This window comes from Artemia franciscana, chromosome 1 (genome assembly GCF_032884065.1).
Source record: "Artemia franciscana chromosome 1, ASM3288406v1, whole genome shotgun sequence".
NCBI classification, from domain to species: Eukaryota; Metazoa; Arthropoda; class Branchiopoda; order Anostraca; family Artemiidae; genus Artemia; species Artemia franciscana.
The window spans coordinates 64,888,544-64,915,214 of NC_088863.1; the positions used below are offsets into that span (position 1 = coordinate 64,888,544).

Here is a 26,671-nt window from a genome sequence, read left to right on the forward strand (position 1 = left end):
ATTAGTTTTTTCCTTTTTTTTTTTTAGTTTTTTATTGGTTTTTACCTTTATTTTAGCTTATTTTTCAGTTTTTTCCTTTTTTTTAGTTTTTTTTTATTTTTTATTTTTTTTAGTTTTTTACCTTTTTTTAGTTTTTTTAGTTTTTTTAGTTTTTTAGCTTTTTTACTTTTTTTATTAGTTTTTAGTTTTTTTTTGTAGTTTTTGCCTTTTTTTAGTTTTTTCAGTTTTTTTTCTAGTTTTTTATTGGTTTTTACCTTTATAGTTTTTTTAGTTTTTTAGCTTTTTTATTTTTTTTATTAGTTTTTAGTTTTTTTTTGTAGTTTTTGCCTTTTTTTAGTTTTTTCAGTTTTGACGTCACCTGATCCAGTTTTTTCAGGTGACGTCACCTGACACATCCATCCATCCATCCACAGACAGACAACTTATTTTTATATATATAGATATCTATATATATATATATATATATATATATATATATATATATATATATATATATATATATATATATATATATATATATATATATATATATATATATATATATATATATATGTGTGTGTGTGTGTGACATTAATACTCGTTTTATAAGATATATTTAGCTTAGTAATGATAAAGTCTCATAGCATTTATATAGACCTTCTACCTTTGTTTTTGATAAAACAATTTCACACTGAAATTAATATAAAATAAACATTGCGTAACTCAATGGCTTAGCATTTGTAATATTCTGAATTCAATCTTACTTCGTTTTACTAGGCGTTCGATCGTCCTCCTTCTAATTTCGATGACATCCCTAGGTATCTTTCGGTTTGTTGGCACTTCAAAACGACTGGTTTTATAGGTTGACTGGTAATCTAATCCTGCAAGAGCCATTGAGTCTTACCTACAAAAATAAATACCCAAACAGTGGCTCAATAGAAATAATTGTGTTACGAGAACAACACTTTTTTTCTAGCACTCCAATTTTAGCTTATTCCTAGAAAGTGATAAAAACTTTAATATTGAAAGTGTGGACCTCGGACCAGATTGATGAATATGACTTTGCATATTGGAAAGCTTCGTAGAAAAAATCTATTGTTTTTACCTATTTCTGTTCGTGATGCCAGCCGAGCTAATCATTCGTTTTCTTGTACTTGGGACTGTGATACAGAAATTGTATCAGATGTTTATCCTTTGCCCTTTTCTAAGTGATGACGTTAGAAACTTGGCCTACGGCAAAAAAGTCAACTTTTGAACTAAGACAGATAGATTTTTTTTTCGACAGCAATCGATAGCTCTTGATGAGCTGATCAAAGTGTAACTCATCCATTTTTTGGTAATAAGAATTCCTTCATGAAGTATATCAGTTTGAAAGTTCAAAGGGGTTGAAAACTTCAGTAGTATGGTACACACTGAAACCAAAAAAGGCCAATAAAGAAATGGTATCAGATGTGCATCTCAAACTTTAATAGTTCTCTCATTGCCAAGGAAATAAGAGTTTATCCTTTGCTCTTATCTAAGTGATGACATTATAAACTTGGCCAACGGCCTAAGAATGATAGAATTTGTTTTCAACATGAGTCGAAAGCTCTTGATGAGCTGATCAAAGTATATGTCTTCCGTTTTTTGGTAGACAAATTTCTTCATGAAATATACCAGTTTGAAAGTTTAAAGGGGTTGACAACTTCAGTAGTAAGGTACACGCTGAAACCTAAAGTAGGCCGATACCAATTCTGAGACATAGGCTATAGGGGAGTCTTAAGCAACAGTTGGCCTTTAGCTTATAACCATCTTTGGCAATGAAGGGTTTGCAAATTTTGCTCGTTGGTGTACCTGCTATTTGTTTCGGTGTATTTGATGGTAAGACCAAATTCGTTCCAGTGGTACGACTTGCTGGGGACTTGTAAGTAATAATCGGCTGAAAAGCCGCAATCATATTCAGCGATCAGAGGTTTGCAACTTTTGTTAGTTACAATGAGGGGCATACAACTTTTGCGAGTTGGTGTACCTAGTTTTTATTTTAAGATCCCTGCAGATTAACAACTTCAGCGTTTGATCGAAGCGAGGAAACAAAAACAAAGTTTTAACCTCCAAAAAATTTACTCGGCGAAGCCATAAAAAGGTGTTCGCAAAACCTCACGTTGCCCATGCAACGTAGATCTAGTTTTTTCTTCAAATTTGGAAGGAAATAATGGAGTATAAATTGGTATTATTGCTATATAGAACCAATTCGTCATTACAAAACTGTTTATTTTAGCTGTTAATGCAATGAATTAACGCGTTTATGACTGTAAAATCTTTCACTTGTATAAAGTTGACAAAAGCCATTTCTAGGTGTCTTCCCCGTCTTGTACGTTCTCTTGAGACGAGAATGATATGTAGTTTAAAATTGGTCATTTTGAGCGTAGTCTTATATCAAAAACTAAAGCTCTTGTGCACACAGTGCACAATGTATATATCTAAGAAATGAATAATCATGTAAAATTACCGGCATTGGACTATTCTACAATTTTTGAAAGAGCATTTTGAAAAGGTGTCCATACGGGCTCAATAGTGTCATTTGGGAGGGGCTCTTTTGGGATTCAGCCTTCCTCCGACTCTTGGAGGGGCCCCAACTCAGTATTCATAATTAGTTTTATTTGAGTCACAGTATGAAAAAAATCTTTAAGAGATTTTTCAATTAAAACAAATTCGTTTCTAATTGAACTGCAATTCAAAACAATCTATTGTTAGTCATTCCCAAACACATTTATTTAGCAATCCTATTTCATATTTCACGAAATATGTTTATTGATTTTGTCGTTAAAACCACGGTGCTCAACTTCCATTACAATAAAACGAAACGCCTTCGTATGGAAATTGGATCTCAAGCAAAATGGTTATTTTTTGTATTTTATTTCTTGAATTTTGGGACAAACAAAGTGAGAATTTTAGACCAATTATTTTTTAATGATTTCAGGACAAATAAGAAAAATATTTATATAAAAGTACAATTAAAAGAATCAGTAAAAATGATGAAGGACAGTACATAATCTACCATAAAAGAGTTACAACAAAATAAGAATATGAAAATTTTACCAACAATAAAGACCAAATATTTCTACTTCCCAATCGAAAGACATTATCAAATTAGGAGGGGAGACTTTGCTTGAACCAACTCATAAGAAAGGTGAGAAACCAGGAAAAAACAAAACAAATTAAAGACCTATCAATTTTCATCAATTCTAAAATATTTTAGATTGGGGAGGGGTGGGGGCAGAATTACTCTTCAACGTCCAGAAGTAGAGGGCAAATTTTAGTTTTTTTTTCCAAGTTCTATGAAAATACCAGGCCGGTGTCATCAGTGCCCACTTTTCAGGTATGTAATTCGGTATTAAAGCAGTTGCGTAGCATGAGATTTACCTTCACTATCATGCTCATAGACTGTACCTTGAATTTGGTAATTGCACTTAAAACTGCAGACAAATTGCATCTTTTCTTCTCCGTTCTTCAAGAGCTGTATTATTTTATCACAAATAGCAATGCACCCTATAAACTGTTTACTTATGCTCAGAAGGCCGCTGAGAGACTGTTCATCAGCTGGAAAAATCATCTACTACAAGATTGACATACTGATATAGATCACTGAACCAAGTACTTAGTACTTACAAATGTATTTCGGCCATTTCATCAATTGCCAAAACATCTAGTGACGGGGATTTAGCATTTCAGGCTCACTGACTCGCAACCAGTCTTCATACCTTTGAATTTATATTTACACTCCATCTAGTGATTTTTTGGCCACAAACTCTATTTTTTAGCAGCTACAGGTGGCATACTTAGTTTTCCCTAAAGCTCTTAATGCAGCTACACGAAATAATATTATTGACATGCAAACTGAGTAAGTTTTTGAGGAAATTTGTCACAAAGCAAAAGAATTTTTTCGTCTGTCCGGCCTCAGCGAAGACCTTTTGCAAAATTTTAAGAATTCTGGTTCCTCATGTAGAGGACCAATGCCTGCACTGCAAGCAGCTTCCTGCTTACCTGATCTTATAACCGTGTAATCTTTGGGAAAAACTAACCATGCTGAAGCGAAAGGATTAGCTAAATTTGATTCCAGAAGGAATTATATTTTTTGTGCTTTACAGATTCTAATATGAGTTTGAAAGCCGCTTCAATAATGCTCTTTCACTGTTATAGACAATTTTTGCATTAGATGTTGATCTGCCGCATTTTCTTGATACTAGCCGACTAGCTAGTTTGGTAGCAGATTACAAAGATATTTGCATTGACAAAATCAATTGAAATTTTGCATTGACCCTGTTTGCCTCTGAAACGGATATCGTGAGAAGATATATATACTATTTAGCCAAAAGGCCAGAAAGATTTCTTATAGCTTCCCCATTGTTTGAAGGCAACGGCAATAGTATATTCCTAAGTTTTGAACATTATATAAATCTTCATTATTCTGCCTATCACAACTGATTGTAATGGGTGATTCTCTTCTTCATTAAGCCTGAATAAAACCTATTGAAGATCAACAATGGCTAATGAATGGCTCAGTGATCTGACATTGATGTTTAGTGAAAAAAGCTGTTTAAAATAGTTGAATTTTGTGGCTATGGTTGGTATTTCTGGAAAAAAAGACTTCGTTGATTCTCAGTGCTGCACTAAAACTGTAAATTACTTTCCAGTAGTTTTATGTTCTTTGTCTTCGTTATACACTTTTAAATTGCTTCTCAATAACATTAATTGATTTTGGGAGAGGCCTGTGATAACCACTGTGAAGGATAGTTACTCGTAAACAGCTCTGAGCTAGCCACTTTAGGGGGCCTAATAGAGGTTGCTTAGTCCCTCCTTAGTTCCGAATGAAATGACGCCGCTCTGTGGGCTATGTATACTGGATTTAAAGCGACTTTTAAACAATAGTGATTTAAAACTTTTTACGTCTTTTAACGATCTAGTTATTGCTTAAAACTGTCATAAATCTTACCCCTTATCCCAAAACATTGCTGCTTTAGTTTATATATCCCTGAGTTCTAAATTATAGATTTGGTAATTTCTATTTCTAATTGAACAAGCAGTAGAGCAGTATATTATTTGAATATCCAATGTACCTACGCCTTAAGTATGACCTAGGTTTAAATTTCAGCTACTATTATCATGACATCCATATTTATTTAAGTATAATTTGAAATAATCGACACATATATATATATTTTAAGGTTTTTAAAAAAAAAATAAAGCGTCAAAAGTTTAATTTTTTACTACGACTGAACTAATATATGGTAAATCTAGCATTTTGCCTGCTACTTTTTTTCTTGCTAATTTCACTTGTCTTAGCAGCTTATCGTTCATTTATTATAGAAAATACTCCTTTTATGATTTTAACTGCTCAGTAATTCCATTCATAGAACAAAAAACTATTGAAGACAAACTGATTAGATTTTGCTGAGCAGTATTTTTATGCTCTAAATGAAAATGAATCAAGAATCAGACTGAAATCACTAATTTAAAATGAAAGAGCAAGAATGCTATATCAAAGAATGCGAAATCTCTAATGTGTTGGGCCTCGTATAGTGCAATGTTTTGGCTTATAGTCTTTGTATACCACACGAAATTCTGGTGCATTTCCTGAGAAAATTAGTATACTTTGAGAAAAAGAGGGGAAACAGAGGGTAAGTCTCTACGTTCACAATTTTGGCATATCCTAGCTCCATATGAAAAATTTGAATCTAATATATGCTAGTTTTTAGCTTGACCAATAATTAGGCTCATTTTGGGTGTCAAAAAATCTCATCTGAAGCTCTTGCAAATCACACCTTTGAAGTTTCAACTTTCAGCTTTTATTTAGTACTAAATTCTTCATAATGTCCTCCAAAATTTTTAACTGAATGCCCTTACCCATTCCTAAGATAATTTTGATACGCCAATTTGACAAGCTGGATGCCATGATTTCTTACCAAATTATTATTCTGCAAGTTTGTCAACACAATAACCTCAGCCGTGTCTGAGGTTTTCCACACAAGTCCTTTCGTCAAGTTGGATGATGGATGAATGGTTAAGGGATTAAGTTTCAGTTTCATACGCTAGTGATCTCCAAAATATAGCAGATACATGCCTTTGGTAAATCCCTATGCACATCGTGTTTTTAAATTAAGTTTAACATACCAATTTAATCTCTAAAAGTTAAAGTTATTATCTTTAGCTTATATACCGATTATCAATATTTATATTTGACAATTTGGCAATTTTTTATGGATAGCATATGTGTTGGTTTAACTTAATTCCCCCTCAGCCTTCCATGTAAGTCTGTTTGCTCAAAAGTATGCCAAAGCAAATATTTAGTTGTCTGGCTGTATTCTCAAGACTTTTAAATATTCTATTCATGGCACACACTTCTTACCTCCTAAGTCTTAAGATAGGGAAGGTGTTAGATTTCTTGAAAATGCTTTGTCCACTTTAGTGCTATTGTTCTTATTTTCATGTGTCCTATCAATCAAATATTTTTACACAAAACCCGAATCCTCTAAACTAAGCTTGAATTATTTTCACTAATGCTCCTAACATATCATCCTAAAATCATTTTTACTAATTTTGTTAGTTTCTAACTTTCTTCCCTAAGACATCATTCCCTATTTCATAAACTTTTTTCTCAAATATTTTATCCAGAGAATTTATCTCAAAATCCAATCCTGGAGTCCATCAACACTTTGCTTCCCAAATGGTAGTTACCCTTCCTATATTTCAGCCTTTGTCTAATTTCAACACCATTCCTCACCGTAAGTGTATAAGGCTTCGTATATGACGTTATTATAAGATGACGCTACAGACCGGGACACCGGGACACAAATGACGATCGGAACAAAGGGAATATAAATGACGACCGGGACACACAAAGAGAAATTACAGACCGGTACACTGGGACACATATTACGACCAAGACACAGGGAATATAAATGACGACCGGGACACAGGGACAACTACAGCGGGGACGCCGGCGGTACAGGGGGGATATATAAATGACGACGGGGACACAGGGAATGTTCGATTAGCAATAACCGTCAACTAAGCTCAAGGGCAGTCACTTGATAAATGCGGTATAGATCTGAATACGGATTGTTTTTTCCATGGACAATTATATGTTGCATGTTCAAGAGTCGGTAAACCTGACAATCTGTTCATATATGCTAAGACAATGGGACAGCGAAGAATGTTGTTTATTCGCAAGTTTTACGTAGTTAAAAACATATATATATATATATATATATATATATATATATATATATATATATATATATATATATATATATATATATATATATATATATATATATATATATATATATATATATATAATATATATATATATATATATATATATATATACTAGCTGTTGGGGTGGCGCTTCGCGCCACCCCAACACCTAGTTGGTGGGGGCGCTTCGCGCCCCCCCCAAGCCCCCCCGCGCGCGTAAGTCGTTACGCGCCATAATAGTTACGCGCCATTGTAGTTGTGTCCCTATGTCCCACCTGTGAATATAGATATATATATATATATATGGTTTTAACTACGTAAAACTTGCGAATATACAACATTCTTTGCTGTCCCATTGTCTTTGCATATAAATAGATTGTCAGGTTATCCCCCTGTTTCCCCCGGTGTCCCCGTTGTAGTTGTGTCCCTGTGTCCCGGTCGTCATTTATATTCCCTGTGTCCCGGGTCCCGGTCATCATTTGTATCCCGGTGTCCCGGTCTGTATATACATTCGTTTTTTAGTTTTGTTTTTCTCCCCCTGTTTCCCCCGGTGTCCCCGTTGTAGTTGTGTCCCTGTGTCCCGGTCGTTATTTATATTCCCTGTGTCCCGGTCGTCATTTGTATCCCGGTGTACCGGTCTGTATATACATTCGTTTTTTAGTTTTGTTTTTCTCCTTTATTTTTTTCCTTTTTTTTTCTTTTTTAGTTTATTTAGATTTTTAGATTTTTTAGTTTTTTTATTAGTTTTTAGTTTTTTTTTCTTTTTTGTTTTTTTGTAGTTTTTACCTTCTTTTTAGTTTTGTTAATTTTTTTTTTTACTTGTGTCCTGGTCGTCATTTATACTCCCTGTGTCCCGGTGCTTTGTTGATTGCTAATCGAACATTCCTTTTGTCCTGGTCGCTTTCTCTTTGAGTGTCGTCATTTATTTTTTTCTTTTTTAGTTCTTTTAGTTTTTACCTTTTTTAGTTTTTTTTTAGTTTTTAGTTTTTTTAGTTTTTTACCTTTTTTTAGTTTTTTTAGTTTTTTAGCTTTTTTATTTTTTTTATTAGTTTTTAGTTTTTTTGTAGTTTTTGCCTTTTTTTTTAGTTTTTTGTCCTGGTCGCTTTCTCTTTGAGTGTCGTCATTTATTAGTTTTTTCCTTTTTTTTTTTAGTTTTTTATTGGTTTTTACCTTTATTTTAGCTTATTTTTCAGTTTTTTCCTTTTTTTTAGTTTTTTTTTATTTTTTATTTTTTTTAGTTTTTTACCTTTTTTTAGTTTTTTTAGTTTTTTAGTTTTTTAGCTTTTTTACTTTTTTTATTAGTTTTTAGTTTTTTTTTGTAGTTTTTGCCTTTTTTTAGTTTTTTCAGTTTTTTTTTTAGTTTTTTATTGGTTTTTACCTTTATAGTTTTTTTAGTTTTTTAGCTTTTTTATTTTTTTTATTAGTTTTTAGTTTTTTTTGTAGTTTTTGCCTTTTTTTAGTTTTTTCAGTTTTGACGTCACCTAATCCAGTTTTTTCAGGTGACGTCACCTGACACATCCATCCACACATCCATCCATCCATCCATCCACAGACAACTTATTTTTATATATATAGATATATATATATATATCTTCTATCTATATAAAAATAAGTTGTCTGTCTGTGGATGGATGGATGGGTCGGGTGACGTCACCTGAAAAAACTGGATCAGGTGACGTCAAAACTGAAAAAATTAAAAAAGGCAAAAACTACAAAAAAACTAAAAACTAATAAAAAAAATAAAAAAGCTAAAAAACTAAAAAAACTAAAAAAAGGCAAAAACTACAAAAAAAACTAAAAACTAATAAAAAAGCTAAAAAACTAAAAAAACTAAAAAAAGGCAAAAACTACAAAAAAAACTAAAAACTAATAAAAAAAAATAAAAAAGCTAAAAAACTAAAAAAACTAAAAAAACTAAAAAAAAGATAAAAAACTAAAAAAACTAAAAACTAAAAAAAAAGGAAAAAACTGAAAAATAAGCTAAAATAAAGGTAAAAACCAATAAAAAACTAAAAAAAAAACTGAAAAAACTAAAAAAAGGCAAAAACTACAAAAAAAAACTAAAAACTAATAAAAAAAGTAAAAAAGCTAAAAAACTAAAAAAACTAAAAAAACTAAAAAAAGGTAAAAAACTAAAAAAAATAAAAAATAAAAAAAAACTAAAAAAAAGGAAAAAACTGAAAAATAAGCTAAAATAAAGGTAAAAACCAATAAAAAACTAAAAAGAAAAAAAGGAAAAAACTAAAAAAAATTTTCATCTAAAAAACTAAAAAAAACTAAAAAAGGTAAAAACTAAAAGAACTAAAAAAGAAAAAAATAAATGACGAAACTCAAAGAGAGAGCGACCAGGACAAAAGGAATGTTCGATTAGCAATCAACAAAGCACCGGGACACAGGGAGTATAAATGACGACCAGGGCATAAGTAAAAAAAAAAAAAACTATCTATATATATAAAAATAAGTTGTCTGTGGATCTGTGGATCGTGGATCAGGTGACGTCACCTGAAAAAACTGGATCAGGTGACGTCAAAACTGAAAAAATTAAAAAAGGCAAAAACTACAAAAAAACTAAAAACTAATAAAAAAAATAAAAAAGCTAAAAAACTAAAAAAACTAAAAAAAGGCAAAAACTACAAAAAAAACTAAAAACTAATAAAAAAGCTAAAAAACTAAAAAAAACTAAAAAAAGGCAAAAACTACAAAAAAAACTAAAAACTAATAAAAAAAAATAAAAAAGCTAAAAAACTAAAAAAACTAAAAAAACTAAAAAAAAGATAAAAAACTAAAAAAACTAAAAACTAAAAAAAAAGGAAAAAACTGAAAAATAAGCTAAAATAAAGGTAAAAACCAATAAAAAACTAAAAAAAAAACTGAAAAAACTAAAAAAAGGCAAAAACTACAAAAAAAACTAAAAACTAATAAAAAAAGTAAAAAAGCTAAAAAACTAAAAAAACTAAAAAAACTAAAAAAAGGTAAAAAACTAAAAAAAATAAAAAATAAAAAAAACTAAAAAAAAGGAAAAAACTGAAAAATAAGCTAAAATAAAGGTAAAAACCAATAAAAAACTAAAAAGAAAAAAAGGAAAAAACTAAAAAAAATTTTCATCTAAAAAACTAAAAAAAACTAAAAAAGGTAAAAACTAAAAGAACTAAAAAAGAAAAAAATAAATGACGAAACTCAAAGAGAGAGCGACCAGGACAAAAGGAATGTTCGATTAGCAATCAACAAAGCACCGGGACACAGGGAGTATAAATGACGACCAGGGCATAAGTAAAAAAAAAAAAAACTATCTATATATATAAAAATAAGTTGTCTGTGGATCTGTGGATCGTGAATCAGGTGACGTCACCTGAAAAAACTGGATCAGGTGACGTCAAAACTGAAAAAACTAAAAAAAGGCAAAAACTACAAAAAAAACTAAAAACTAATAAAAAAAAATACACCGGGATACAAATGACTTCCGGGACACAGGGAATATAAATGACGACCGGGACACAGGGACACAACTACAACGGGGACACCGGGGGAAACAGGGGGATATAAATGACGACCGGGACAAAAAAACTAAAAAGAAAAAAAAAATAAAAACTAATAAAAAAACTAAAAAATCTAAAAATCTAAATAAGCTAAAAAAGAAAAAAAAAGGAAAAAAATAAAGGAGAAAAACAAAACTAAAAAACGAATGTATATACAGACCGGGACACCGGGATACAAATGACGACCGGGACACAGGGAATATAAATGACGACCGGGACACAGGGACACAACTACAACGGGGACACCGGGGGAAACAGGGGGATGTAAATGACGACCGGGACACCGGGACAGGGAATGGTCGATTAGCAATCACCATCAACAAAGCTCAAGGGCAATCATTAGAATCATGAGGTATAGATCTGAATACAGATTGTTTTCCCATGGACCATTATATGTTGCATGTTCAAGAGTCGGTAAACCTGACAATCTATTTATATGCAAAGACAATGGGACAGCAAAGAATGTTGTATATTCGCAAGTTTTACGTAGTTAAAACCATATATATATATATATATATATATATATATATATATATATATATATATATATCTATATTCACAGGTGGGACATAGGGACACAATTACAATGGCGCGTAACTATTATGGCGCGTAACGACTTACGCGCGCGGGGGGGCTTGGGGGGGCGCGAAGCGCCCCCACCAACTAGGTGTTGGGGTGGCGCGAAGCGCCACCCCAACAGCTAGTATATATATATATATATATATATATATATATATAAATAAGTTGTCTGTGTGTGTGTGTCGACTGACGTCATGTTTGTCGACTGACGTCATTATAAGGATTGAGCTGTATGCGTCATGAAGTTGTTTGTCGACTGAATTCATGTTTGTCAACTGATGAAATTACATACCGGGATACAAATGACGACCGGGACACAGGGAATATAAACGACGACCGGGAACCTCAAAGAGAAATTACAGACTGGGACACCCGGACACAAATCACGACCGGGACACAGGGAATATAAATGAAGACCGGGCCAGAGGGACACAACTACAACGGGGACACCGGGGGCACAGGCGGGATATATAAATGACGACCGGAACACAGGGATTGTTCGAATAGAAATTACAGACCGGGACACAGGAAATATAAATAACGACCGGGACACTCAAAGAGAAATTACAAACTGGGACACCGGGACACAAACGACGACCGGGACACAGGGAATATAAATGACGACCGGGACACAGGGACACAACATTGGAATAATGAGGTATAGATCTGAATACGGATTGTTTTTCCCATGGACAATTATATGTTGCATGTTCAAGAGTCAGTAAACCTGACAATCTATTTATATGCAACATATCATGAAAAGAGAAATCACCAATGCAACAGTCTAAACACACAAAAAAATAAAGAAGAGACAGAAGGAGAAAGGGAAGACTGTTTTCCTAAATTAGTGATTAATATAGACCAGCACTTGAATGAGGCCTTAACCCTACTCATCCATACAATCACATAGGTCAAACAGCATAGCCATACACAATCAACCATAAAGAATAATCCATGGACATGCAGTCATGTCGTCAATAAGTATAAGTCGTTATTTACCAAACAATAGAAAAAATAATAAAGACAAATAATTCAGAGGCAACAACCCAGCACAAGGGCTCATCAGAAGAATACACTGGCCTATATAGGGTTTCGCCACTTTAAATTCTCTACCCAGCCAAGTGTTGTGGCTACCACAGAATATCCATGGCATCCCCGTGTCAGGTATCACCCCCAAAATACATGCCTATGAAAGAAAAAAAAACAGCAAATGTAAAACAACCAAGTAACACCAAAACAAGCTTATCCTGTTAATATATCCCTCTTTTTAGCAACAATAGGTAAACTAAATATAATAAATTTTACCAAATCACAAATATTAACACATTGCAAAAAACCTGAATGTATATATATATTGTATATATATAAAAATAAGTTGTCTGTGTGTTATGTCTGTTACACTTTGTCTGTTACGCCAGATTATATCTTCTATATATATAAAAATCAGTTGTATGTATTTTTGTGTTGAGGGTTTGCATATGACGACTGAAAAAAAAAGAAGAAAAAGAAAACCAACTAAAATTTAAAAACTAGGAATTGCGTAAATATTTCGAAATATTTTCACAATAGAAAATGGTAAAAAAAAACTAAAAAAAAATAAAAAGAAAAAACTAAAAAAAAACTAAAAAATAAAAAAAATAAAAAAAGAAAAAACCTAAAAAGAAAAATGTAAAAAAAAACCAAAAAAAATAAAAAGGTAAAAAACTAAAAAGAAAAAAAAACTAAAAAAAGCTAAAAAACTAAAAAAAACTAAAATAACTGGGAATAGCACAAATATTTTATATTGATACCGAAAAATTTTGAGGTTTATTATAAGTTGTTGGAGCTTTAGCATGCTTGGCACGTAAAGATTTTTCCAAGTGTCAATGTTAGAATGAACATTGACAAATTGAAGAAAACAAATAAATAAAAAGGAGAAACTAAGAAAAAATAAAAACTAAAAAAGAAAAAACTAAAAACTAAGAAAAGAAAAAACTAAAAAAGAAATAAAACTAAAAAAGAAACTATATCTATATATATAAAAATAAGTTGTATATATGCATGTTTGTTTGTTTGTGGGTTTGCATTTGACGTCATTATGAGTATATAAGGCTTTGTATATGACGTCATTATAAGATGGCACGACGGACCGGGACACCGGGACACAAATGACGACCGGGACACAGGGAATATAAATGACGACCGAGACACTCAAAGAGAAATTACAGACCGGGACAGAGGGAATATAAATGACGACCGGGACACTCAAACAGAAATTAGAGACTGGGATACCTGACACAAATGACAACCGGGACACAGGGGATATAAATGACGACCAGGACACAGGGAAACAACTATAACGGGGACGCCGGGGGCATAGGGGGATATATAAATGACGACGGGGACACAGGGAATGTTCGATTAGCAATCACCATCAACAAAGCTCAAGGGCAATCGTTAGAAAGATGCGGTATAGATCTGAATAACGGTTGTTTTCCCATAGACAATTATTAAGTTACATGTTCAAGAGTTGGTAAGCCTGACAATCTATTTATATGGACAGACAATTGGACAGCAAAGAATGTTGTATATTCGCAAGTTTTACGTAGTTAAAAATATATATAGATATATCTATCTATATTCACAGGTGAGACGCAGGGACACAACTAAAATGGTGCGTAACTAATATGGCGCGTAACGACTTACGCGCGCGGGGGGGGGCTTGGTATATATATCAATATAGATAGATTAAGTTCAACATTCCTTCAGTACTCCTTAAAAATTACAACTTAATATCCTTAGTTGTTGTTGTTTTTGTAAGGCTGGGGCAGTACAAATGCATAGAAAAAAAAACTCAACGTCTCGTCATACTAATAATTACAAAAAGAGAAAAAAAACTAAGACAAAAAAAAACATACAAGGTAGGACATAATAAAGAAGGCCATTCCAGCGTGAGAAAATCACAGCAAAATACATACTAAAATCTATTATTAATCTATCCCGACATCCAGGCAAAGAACTAATGTGAAATATATTTTTTCAATGAAAATCAGCTTGTGAAACTTCGGGACACTCTACTAAGTTAAGTTTACTTACAATATGAGGAATCTGATATCTGATTGAGAATCTAGCTCTTTCTGATTTGATTGGCGAAAGGCAATTAATTATCCCTTAGAATTTTTATATTCCCAGGATCTCCAGCGGATCTCTGGGCGTACCAATAATATTGTTGTGAAATATTAACCCACCAAAGCTTTGCAACGGCACGCGACTTGCCGTAGAAAAAAACAAAACAATGGAAAGCGTAACAGAGGCAACAATCTTGACAAGGCCTTCCTGGGGTGAGGCTTTTCTTATTCCTCGCATTCCCAAGATTCCAAAGGATCTGCCTTTTCAATTTAAAAGATTGCCACTCCCAATTCAATTAGCATTCGCAATCAACATCAACAAAGCTCAAGGGTAATCATTAGAAAAATGCAGTATAGATCCTAATACGGATTGTGTTTCCCAAGGACAATTATATGTTGCGTGCTCTAGAGTCGGTAAACTGGACGATCTATTTATATGTACAGACAATGGGACTGCAAAGAATATTGTATATCCACAAGTTTTACGCAGTTAAAAATTAGCAATTTACATGCATGTTCCGTTAGCAGAGGGGGCTTAGGCTTGTGGCTCAGAGAGAAATTACCAAAAGAAAGAGTTTCGATGTATTACAAGAGCAACGCGAAACCTGGCTTGCGGCTGAAAGAAAAAGTAAAAAAAGAATGCGTGTCGAGGAATTACCAGAGTATATCAGAGGAATTACCAGTTGTATATCCGCAAGTTTTACGCAGTTAAAAATTAGCACCTTGCACATGTCTTGCAGTTTGTGTGTCGACAGATGTCATGTTTTCAACTGACGAAATTACAGACCGGGACATCGGGACACAAATGACGACCGGGAGACCGGCAAATAGGGAATATAAGTGACGACACTCAAAGAGAAAGCGACCGGGACAAAAGGAATGTTCGATTAGCAATCACCATCAACAAAGCACCGGGACACAAATGACGACCGGGACACAGGGAGTATAAATGACAACCAGGACATAAGTAAAAAAAAACTAAAAAAACTAAAAAAAGGTAAAAACTACAAAAAAACTAAAAAGAAAAAAATTAATAACTAATAAAAAAACTAAAAAAGCTAAAAAACTGAAAAAACTAAAAAAGAAAAAAATAAAAAAGGAAAAAATGAAAAATAAAGGAGAAAAACAAAACTAAAAAACGAATGTATATACAGACCGGGAACTGGGATACAAATGACGACCGGGACACAGGGAATATAAATGACGACCGGGACACAGGGACACAACTATAACGGGGACGCCGGGGGGCAGAGGGGGATATAAATGACGACTGGGACACCGGGACACAAGGAATATAAATGACGCCCGGGACACTCAAAGAGAAATCACAGACTGGGACACCGGGACGCAAATGACGACCGGGACACAGGGAATATAAATGACGACCGGGACACAGGGACAAAACTACAAAGGGGACAGGGAATGGTCGATTAGCAATCACCATCAACAAAGCTCAAGGGCAATAATTAGAACCATGAGGTATAGATCTGAATACGGATTGTTTTCCCATGGACCATTATATGTTGCATGTTCAAGAGTCGGTAAACCTGACAATCTATTTATATGCACAGACAATGGGAAAGCAAAGAATGTTGTATATTCGCAAGTTTTAGGTAGTTAAAAACATTATATATATATATATATATATATATATATATATATATATATATATATATATATATATATATATATATATATATATATATATATATATATATATATATATATATATATATATATATATATATATTATATCTATATATATAAAAATAAGTTGTCTGTCTGTGTGTCTGTCTGTGGATCAGGTGACGTCATGTTTCTGTGTCGACTGACGTCATGAAGTTAGTTGTCGTCATTTTTGCTATGACGGTGACGTCATTAATGGTATTTAAGACATGCGTTCACGGAAAAATGTTTAATTGTAAAATGACTGAAGAACCTACAATGGCAACAGCCGAGGAAGCTGCTCAAAGAGTCTATGCTAAAAAACTTGCTGCTGATAGAGAAAGTAAGAAAAGAAAGCGTGCCGAGGAATCACAAGAACAGCATAAAAACAGGCTTGCAGCTGATAGAGAAAGTAAGAAAAGAAAGCGTGCCGAGGAATCACAAGAACAGCAAGAAAACAGGCTTCCGGCTAAAGAACGCAAAACCGCGCAGTTAGATGAAAATCCACCTGGAAAGCGAGAGTCAAAATATATCAAAACTGAAAATGATAGTGATGATGATTGGGTTTGGAATTTTGACTTGGATAAGGTCATCAATGCCTAACAGATTTAAGTTAAAAAACAAAGGTTCGGCGATATGTACTTCATAGTGACGCTGAAAAATAAAGAAGAAAAAAAACAGAAAAAAATGTAAAAAACTAAAAAAAACTAAAAAGAAAAAACACTCAAAGATAAATTACAGACCGGGACACAAATGACGACTGAAACAGAGGGAATATAAATGACGACCAGGAACCTCAAAGAAAAATTACAGACTGGGACACCCGGACACAAATCACGACCGGGAATATAAATGACGACCGGGACGCAGGGACACAAATACAACGGGGACGCCGGGGGCACAGGCGGGATATATAATTGACGACTGAGACACAGGGATTGTTTGAATAGAAATTACAGACCGGGACACCGGGACACAAATGACGACCGGGACACTGGGACACAGGGAGTATAAATGACGACCGGGACACTCAAAGAGAAAATACAAACAGGGACACCAGGACACAAATGACGACCGGGACACAGGGAATATAAATGCTATTTATATGCACAGACAATGGGACAGCGAAGAATGTTGTATATTCGCATGTTTTACGTAGTTAAAAATATATATTTATATCTATCTCTATTCACAGGTGGGACACAGGGACACAGCTACAATGGCGCGTAACTAATATGGCGCGTAACGACTTACGCGCGCGGGGGGGTTGGGGGGCGCGAAGCGCCCCACCAACTAGGTTTTGGGGTGGCGCGAAGCGCCACCCCAACAGCTAGTATATATATATATATATATATATATATATATATATATATATATATATATATATATATATATATATATATATATATATATATATATATATATATATATATATATATATATATATATATATATATCTATATTCACAGGTGGGACTTAGGGACACAACTACAATGGGGCGTAACTAATATGGCGCGTAACGACTCACGCGCGCGGGGAGGCTTGGGGGGGTGCGAAGCGCCCCCTCCAACTAGGTGTTTGGGTGGCGCGAAGCGCCACCCCAACAGCTGGTAATATATATATATATATATATATATATATATATATATATATATATATATATATATATATATATATATATATATATATATATATATATATATCATGAAAAGAGAAATCACCAATGCAACAGCACAAACACAAAAAGAAAAAAAAAAAAAAAAAAAAGAGAGACAGAAGGAGAAAAGGAAGACTGTTTTCCTAAATTAGTGATTAATATAGACCAATATATAGGCACTTGAATGATATATATATATACATACATATATATATATATATATATATATATATATATATATATATATATATATATATATATATATACTAGCTGTTGGGGTGGCGCTTCGCGCCACCCCAACACCTAGTTGGTGGGGGCGCTTCGCGCCCCCCCCAAGCCCCCCCGCGCGCGTAAGTCGTTACGCGCCATAATAGTTACGCGCCATTGTAGTTGTGTACCTATGTCCCACCTGTGAATATAGATATATATATATATATATATATATATATATATATATATATATATATATATATATATATATATATATATATATATATATATATATATATATATATATATATATATATATATATATATATATATATATATATATATATATATATATATATATATGGTTTTAACTACGTAAAACTTGCGAATATACAACATTCTTTGCTGTCCCATTGTCTTTGCATATAAATAGATTGTCAGGTTTACCGACTCTTGAACATGCAACATATAATGGTCCTTGGGAAAACAATCTGTATTTAGATCTATACCTCATGATTCTAATGATTGCCCTTGAGCTGTGTTGATGGTGATTGCTAATCGACCATTCCCTGTCCCGGTGTCCCGGTCGTCATTTATATCCCCCTGTTTTCCCCGGTGTCCCCGTTGTAGTTGTGTCCCTGTGTCCCGGTCGTCATTTATATTCCCTGTGTCCCGGTCATCATTTGTATCCCGGTGTCCCGGTCTGTATATACATTCGTTTTTTAGTTTTGTTTTTCTCCTTTATTTTTTTCCTTTTTTTTCTTTTTTAGTTTATTTAGATTTTTAGATTTTTCAGTTTTTTTATTAGTTTTTAGTTTTTTTTCTTTTTAGTTTTTTTGTAGTTTTTACCTTCTTTTTAGTTTTGTTAGTTTTTTTTTACTTATGTCCTGGTCGTCATTTATACTCCCTGTGTCCCGGTGCTTTGTTGATTGCTTATCGAACATTCCTTTTGTCCTGGTCGCTTTCTCTTTGAGTGTCGTCATTTATTTTTTTCTTTTTTAGTTCTTTTAGTTTTTACCTTTTTTAGTTTTTTTTAGTTTTTTAGATGAAAATTTTTTTTAGTTTTTTCCTTTTTTTCTTTTTAGTTTTTTATTGGTTTTTACCTTTATGTTAGCTTATTTTTCAGTTTTTTCCTTTTTTTTTAGTTTTTTTTTATTTTTTATTTTTTTTAGTTTTTTACCTTTTTTTAGTTTTTTTAGTTTTTTTAGTTTTTTTAGTTTTTTAGCTTTTTTACTTTTTTTATTAGTTTTTAACAACAAACTACAAATTTTTGTAGTTTTTGCCTTTTTTTAGTTTTTTCAGTTTTTTTTTAGTTTTTTATTGGTTTTTACCTTTATTTTAGCTTATTTTTCAGTTTTTTCCTTTTTTTAGTTTTTTTTAGTTTTTAGTTTTTTTAGTTTTTTTAGTTTTTTTAGTTTTTTAGCTTTTTTATTTTTTTTGTTAGTTTTTAGTTTTTTTTTGTAGTTTTTGCCTTTTTTTTAGTTTTTTTAGTTTTTTAGCTTTTTTATTAGTTTTTAGTTTTTTTTGTAGTTTTTGCCTTTTTTTAGTTTTTTTAGTTTTTTAGCTTTTTTATTTTTTTTATTAGTTTTTAGTTTTTTTTTGTAGTTTTTGCCTTTTTTTAGTTTTTTCAGTTTTGACGTCACCTGATCCAGTTTTTTCAGGTGACGTCACCTGATCCACGATCCACAGATCCACAGACAACTTATTTTAATATATATAGATAGTTTTTTTTTTTACTTATGTCCTGGTCGTCATTTATACTCCCTGTGTCCCGGTGCTTTGTTGATTGCTAATCGAACATTCCTTTTGTCCTGGTCGCTTTCTCTTTGAGTTTCGTCATTTATTTTTTTCTTTTTTAGTTCTTTTAGTTTTTACCTTTTTTAGTTTTTTTTAGTTTTTTAGATGAAAATTTTTTTTAGTTTTTTCCTTTTTTTCTTTTTAGTTTTTTATTGGTTATTACCTTTATTTTAGCTTATTTTTCAGTTTTTTCCTTTTTTTAGTTTTTTTTTATTTTTTTTTTTTTTTAGTTTTTTACCTTTTTTTAGTTTTTTTAGTTTTTTTAGTTTTTTAGCTTTTTTACTTTTTTTTATTAGTTTTTAGTTTTTTTTTGTAGTTTTTGCCTTTTTTTAGTTTTTTCAGTTTTTTTTTAGTTTTTTATTGGTTTTTACCTTTATTTTAGCTTATTTTTCAGTTTTTTTCCTTTTTTTTTAGTTTTTTTTAGTTTTTAGTTTTTTTAGTTTTTTAGCTTTTTTTTAGTTTTTTTAGTTTTTTTAGTTTTTTAGCTTTTTTATTTTTTTTATTAGTTTTTAGTTTTTTTTGTAGTTTTTGCCTTTTTTTAGTTTTTTAGTTTTTTAGCTTTTTTATTAGTTTTTAGTTTTTTTTATAGTTTTTGCTTTTTTTTAGTTTTTTCAGTTTTTTAGCTTTTTTATTTTTTTCATTAGTTTTTAGTTTTTTTTGTAGTTTTTGCTTTTTTTTAGTTTTTTCAGTTTTGACGTCACCTGATCCAGTTTTTTCAGGTGACGTCACCTGACATATCCATCCACAGACAACTTATTTTTATATATATAGATATATATATATATATATATATATATATATATATATATATATATATATATATATATATATATATATTTATATATATATATATATATATATATATATATATATATATATATATATATATATATATATATATATATATATATATATATATATATATATATATAAACTACAATATGAAAAGATAGCAAACTGTCTGTGGTTAGAACACAAGGGACTATGAGAATCCATATATAGAAGCCTACCACGTGCCATACTGGGACCCGGCGGCCAAACCTTCGGGTAACCCAGCTAGTTAATAATGATTACTTATAATGTTTATTGATGTTTATAATGATGTTTATTGATTTTTCGTTAATGATGTTAATACCAGTACGGGCAACTAAAGAGAAGCGGATTGCTAAATTGTCTTAAGCAATAAAAGTCACGAGTTAAGAACGAAGACCAATAAGGTTAAAAGATACGCAGCAGCGAGTATCAAAACGTATCAAAAATAAAAATTAAGAGCAAAGAAACGGATGATTAGAAGATATTTGAAAATGTGAGTTAGAGCTCGTCAAAAATCAAAATGAAGAGCAAACAGACAAATGGCTAGAAGACATGCGACACAGAGAATCAGAGCAAGTGAAAAGGAAAGAACTATTAGATTAGAAGAACAGTGGCTTCGTAATCTTCGACATCAACTACAAAACAAAGTACGTATGTACAAAGATGCCATTAACTAGCAAGTCCAACATTTAAGTCAGGGGGATCTTCAACATTGCTTTTAGTCACTGTAAAGCCCTCCATTTTCCCGAGGAAAAAACATCAAACAAATTTAATTCATTTGGATATTGCTTCTTGCATAGTCGAAATGTATTGTCGCCAACACATATTTCAAATGAATTGAATAGTTCTGGACTTAGATGAAAAATACATATTTTTCCCAAGGTGATTGTGAAAAAAAAAAACTGTGTTGACATTATGAAATCAAGAAGAGGTGACCTCATGACATCAAGAAAACGCTTAAATTTTTCTGCAGTTAGAGAACAAGCGACAACAAGAATACATATATAGAAGCTTGTTACGTGCCGAGTGCCAGGTCCCGGCACTATGGATGGTATTATGGAAACTGCATACTTTACAACCCTCGTCTCACAAGTTGTCAGGGTTATATTATCCATTGGAATTTATCAATTGAGCTTTATGACTATTTAAAAAAAAAACTTTACCTAAATTTCTATTTGGACTTCTTAGGGACTGAAAGTGTGTATAGTAGAAATGTTGTGTACCGAAACAAAGTGTTTACCAATAAATTTTTAGTCGTATAAAGAGCACTATTGCTTTATAGACCCATAGATATACCCATATGGAGTCTCGTACAAACCTACCGAAGTTTCAACCTAATATCATTAGAAGTTGCTGTGATGCTACAAATAGACCATTTCGACAACCAGGAAGCACATAGGTAGTTTTTTAATTTTGTTCAATATTCCCCTCAATATTCCTTCCAATTTTCAACTTAATATGCCAAGCTGTTTCTCATTGAAAACCTGCATGTCCTTACTGTCCTCTATTTAGTTCAACTTCTTATCAATATTCCCACAAAGCTTCAACTTTACGCCCTCAGCTATTCCTAAAATATTATAAATGCGTTATTTTCACAACCTTGATGTAGTGAACATTTGTTTTTGCTTAGCTCAACATCGCTCCGAGTAGTTAGTGAAAGTTTCAACTTAAAAGCTTAGTCATCCCTGAGGTTTTGCATAAATGTCATTTTGACAACCTGAATACACTTATTGTCTTTGGCTTAGTTCAACATCCCTCTCAGAATTCTCTAAAAGTTTCAAGTTAAGGCCCTTAGACCCTCATGCACTATTCCAAATATGCCATTTGGCTATACAATGTGTCTTTTGAATTGGTTTAACATTACCCTATACACTCACTGAGGGTTTCAACTTAAAACACTTAACCACTCTGGAATTATTTCTGATACATTATTTTGCCAAAATGGATGCAAGTAGGGCCTTCTGGATTACTTGTTTATCTCTAATAATATTTCTGAAAGTTCCAACTTAGAACACTTATCTCTTTCTGAAATATTAGACATATATTGGTTGAAAAACCTGAAGCATATAGCATCTGTTGGTTTAGTTCAACAAAGCCGCGCCATTCCCTGAAAGTTTCAACTTAACACCTGTAGCCTTTCCCCGTATTCACCTTTTATAAAACTTATGCGAATAGTTTTTTTTTCGTTTAATCCAACATCCCTCCGAGGTCCCTGAAATATACCATTTAATATCATGAGTCTTTCTTGACAGATTGCATGTTCACCAATTGGACAACTTGGATACACATTGTGTGTTTTTTTTTAGTTAAGTCTATTATCTCCTGCAACATTCCCCCAAAAGTTTCAATCTTATAATTCAGCTAATTAGTCATTTCTTAGATACTTCATACAAAATGTTTCGATAGCATGGATCCCTGTAGTGTCTTTTGATTTAGCTTAACATCTCTCTCACAGCAGTTTCTGGGTGTTTCAACTTAATACCTTTTGCTATTTTTGAGATATTTGATATAGGGCCTTTTGGCAATCTGGATTTCCGTAGCATCTCTTTGATTAGTTTAATTCCTCTTCAACACTCCCTGGAGGCTTCAATTTAATGCCTGTACTCTATATATGCCATTTGACATCAAATCGTAATGATACCGTTTAACATCCTCTTGAAAGTTCCCAAAAGATTTCAACTTAGCCGCTTCAGCTGTTTTTGAGATATTGCAGGAAAATGCACTTAAATGTCAACCTATTTACATATAGTGCTTTTGAAATAGTTTAACTTCCCCCTCAACATTCCCTGGAAGTTTCAACTTAATACTCTTGGCTATTTCTAAAATTTACCAGATACCACCTTTTTGAATGCGTGTTAGAGTGAAATATTTTTTTTTTTTTTTAATGAACCTGAAAATTCTCTGAAATATTTCAACTTGGTATCTCTTGCTGTTTCTATGATTTTGAAAAAAAATTTTCAATATTTTTTCAAAGATAGCCTAGCTATATATAGTGTGTGGATTCGGTTCATAGCCCCGTCTACCCCCTCTTTGTTTCCCAAAAATCTTGATTTAATAGCCCCAATTGTTTTTGAGATATTGTAGACATGCCATTTTTTCAAGCTAGATGCCTGTGATGGATTCGGTATCTTTCAATATGGGATATTTCAGACATGCTATTTTATCAACCACACAGTGGCTTTTGTTTCACTTTAATGTCACCCTAAACATTGCCTGGAAGTTTGCCGTTCTTGAGCTACTCCAGATAAGTTATTGTAACAACTTTGATATGCAAAGGTTCTTTTGATTTAGTTCAACCTTCCCTGGAAGTCTCAAGTATAGTACTATTAGATTTAAACAGGAATTTGCCGATACGCTATTTTGAAAACCAGGATGCAACCAGAAAGCTTCACCCTGAAGACTTACTATATTAGGTTTCACTCTCCTTCAAACCAAACCTATATATACAATAACTTGCTCTCTTTCATAATGGCTTAAGCACATTTTTTTTATCACTGTCCAAATGTCACCAGGCCTGAAATCAATCTACTTAGTCTAATGAGGTTTTGAAAGAATTGTAATTTCAAAGCAATTATTTCTCTTAGACAATATACTTTTTAAGGAATGAATGGAGCACCTTGCGAGACCAACCACCATTTCTTAAATAGGACGATGTAGTTCAGAATTTTCTCTGATAGCTTTGTTGGCTTTTTCTAGGGCCGCAATATCACAGAAAACTTAATTTTTTGTGGAGTAATGTTTCTTTCCGTATAAAAATAGCATTATAACTTTTAATTTCCACTGAAATTAAACTTCTCCTAATTGCATAGAATTGTTGGTTCTAAGTGATCAGCCTTAGAAAAAAGTAAACAAATAAAAATATAATACTAAGAACTGTAAAATAACTCACTCTTTAAGGATTGGTTTTTTCTTTTTGTATGGTCAAGATAACTTTCTCAATGTAAATTTTGGTGGATGCTCTTAAGTTAATTTATTCTACATATTCAAAAAAAATTAAAAAAGAATCATAGCAAAAAAAAAAAAAATACAACAGCATCCGTAAGCATATACGTGTCCAGGACAGAACTTAAAACACTTGCCCCCAGGCTCTGGAGGTTTGTGTCAATCCCGTGGTTCTTGTTATCTGATGTTTGAACTATTTTTTTCAAAAAAATAGCTATCTAAATGTTTATATCGGATGGATTTGGGGAAAAGTGCTAGGGGTGGGGGCCAACTAAGCTTTAATCTCTTTTAACTCTTGTTAAAAAATCTCTTGTTAAACAAAACAAACTAGCACTTTCAATTTCTAATTAAATGACCATCCATGACATAAAAACATTATACAGCAACGCGGCATAACTTAAAACACTTGCCACCGGGTTCTGGGGGGCTCTGTCGACGCCAGAGTTTTCTTATCTGATTTTTTAATTATCTTAAAAACGGCTACTTCGAAATCTGTGTCGGATGGGTTTGAAGAAAAAGGGCTAGGGGGAGGCTAGTTTGGCTTTTGAAAAGTGAACTAGAACCTTCAGTTTCCAATCTAATGAACCACCTTCAAAGTTCTCTGAAGCTTATGCCAGCATCCCTTTCATGAGAACCCCATGGTCATAACCTGCAACACCTGCTCCTGAGTTCTGGGGGGTTGTGTTGACACTAGAGTTTTTTGTTATCTGACCTTTGAACTATTTTTGAAAATGCATATGTTAAAATTTGTATTGGATGGGAGATGGAAAAAATGGGTGAGGAAGGGGAATAGTTGCTCTCCGATCTCTTTTGACTCTTAAAAAGTGAACTAGAAATTCCAATTTCCATTCAAATGAGCCTTCTCTTAAGATTATACGAGCATCCCTTCCATTAAAATAATCTTTGCCTCCAAGCCATTATTTATAGCGTCTGACCCCAGGCCCTGGGGGGTTATATAGACAACGGAGTTTTTTATCTGACCTTTAAGCTATTTTTAGCAAAATAGTTATCGCAAACTTTTTATCGGTTGGTTTCGGGAAAAAAAAGCAGGGGGCTAATTGCCATAGAATCTCTTTAGACTCTTAAGAAGTGAACTAGAACATTTAATTTCCAATCAAATGAGTCATCTCTGAAGTAAAGCATTACTTCCATACGAACCAATAATGCCCCCAGGGCATTACTTATAACACCTGTCCCCGGGCCGTGAAGGGTTGGGCTGATACCAGAGTATTTTATCTCACCTTTGAACTATTTTTGACAAAATTGCTACCGAAAACAATTTATATGATGAATTCGGGGAAAAGGGGTGTGAGGGCTAGTTAACATTTGATCTCTTTTGACTCTAAGAGACTGAACTAGAACTTTCAATTTTCAATCAAATGAGCCCTCTCTGAAGTTTCTAATAACGTCTCTTCTATATCAACCATATATGCCCTATGGGTAAAAAAAAGCAAGTAAGTAAGACGGAACTAGATCCTTAAGGTCCAAACTGGCGGTGCTGATCTCCGTTTCATGGTTCTTCAGCCAGGAAGTGCAAGGGGGGCTGGGGGCCAACCATCCTGTGCTTTCGAACACCCTTCCTGCCTACCTTCCCCAGATTTCTCCAGGTACCCATTTAGAGATGAGTCGACTCTGGCTGAGCTTACAGAGTCACGCCACTGACCCCCATCCCAAAACTAAATAACTGGTCACAACTGGGATTGAACCCGTGCCACTTAGACACAGGATCCCCGCGCCAGCGCGCCATGCACTCAGTTAGGATGGCCCTCAGGGTATAATTGTGTTGACCCCAGAGTTTTCGTTACATGATCTTTGGACTATTTAAAAAAAAAGTTGCGATTTCAATTTTCTTATCGGATGGGTTTGAGAATAATAAGGCATGAAGGAGAAAGGATAGTTGCCCAACAATCTCTTTTGACCCATTAAAAGTGAAATATAGTTTTCAATTTCTAATCAAATGAGTCCTCTCCAGAGTTTATAGGAGCAACCTTTCCATAAGAACCATGTATGCCCCAACAGCATAACTTACAACACCTGCCTCTGGACCCGGGGATTTGTGTCGACACAGGAGTTTTCTTATCAGACCTATGAACTATTTTTTGCAAAATGGCCATCTAAAAGCTTTTATTGTATAGGTTTGGGAAAAGAGG

At 32.9% G+C, this 26,671-nt stretch overlaps 1 protein-coding gene and 1 long non-coding RNA gene across 2 annotated transcripts in view; one reads left to right on the forward strand and one right to left on the reverse strand.

The window, feature by feature from the left end:
* Positions 1-26,671, reverse strand: part of LOC136032899 (uncharacterized) — a 52,119-nt gene that overhangs the window by 23,157 nt on the left and 2,291 nt on the right. The window lies entirely within an intron of this gene.
* LOC136032892 (uncharacterized) lies at positions 8,788-12,859 on the forward strand. Its single transcript, XR_010618802.1, has 2 exons — positions 8,788-9,707; positions 10,555-12,859. It is a non-coding gene; the product is annotated as an uncharacterized LOC136032892 (long non-coding RNA).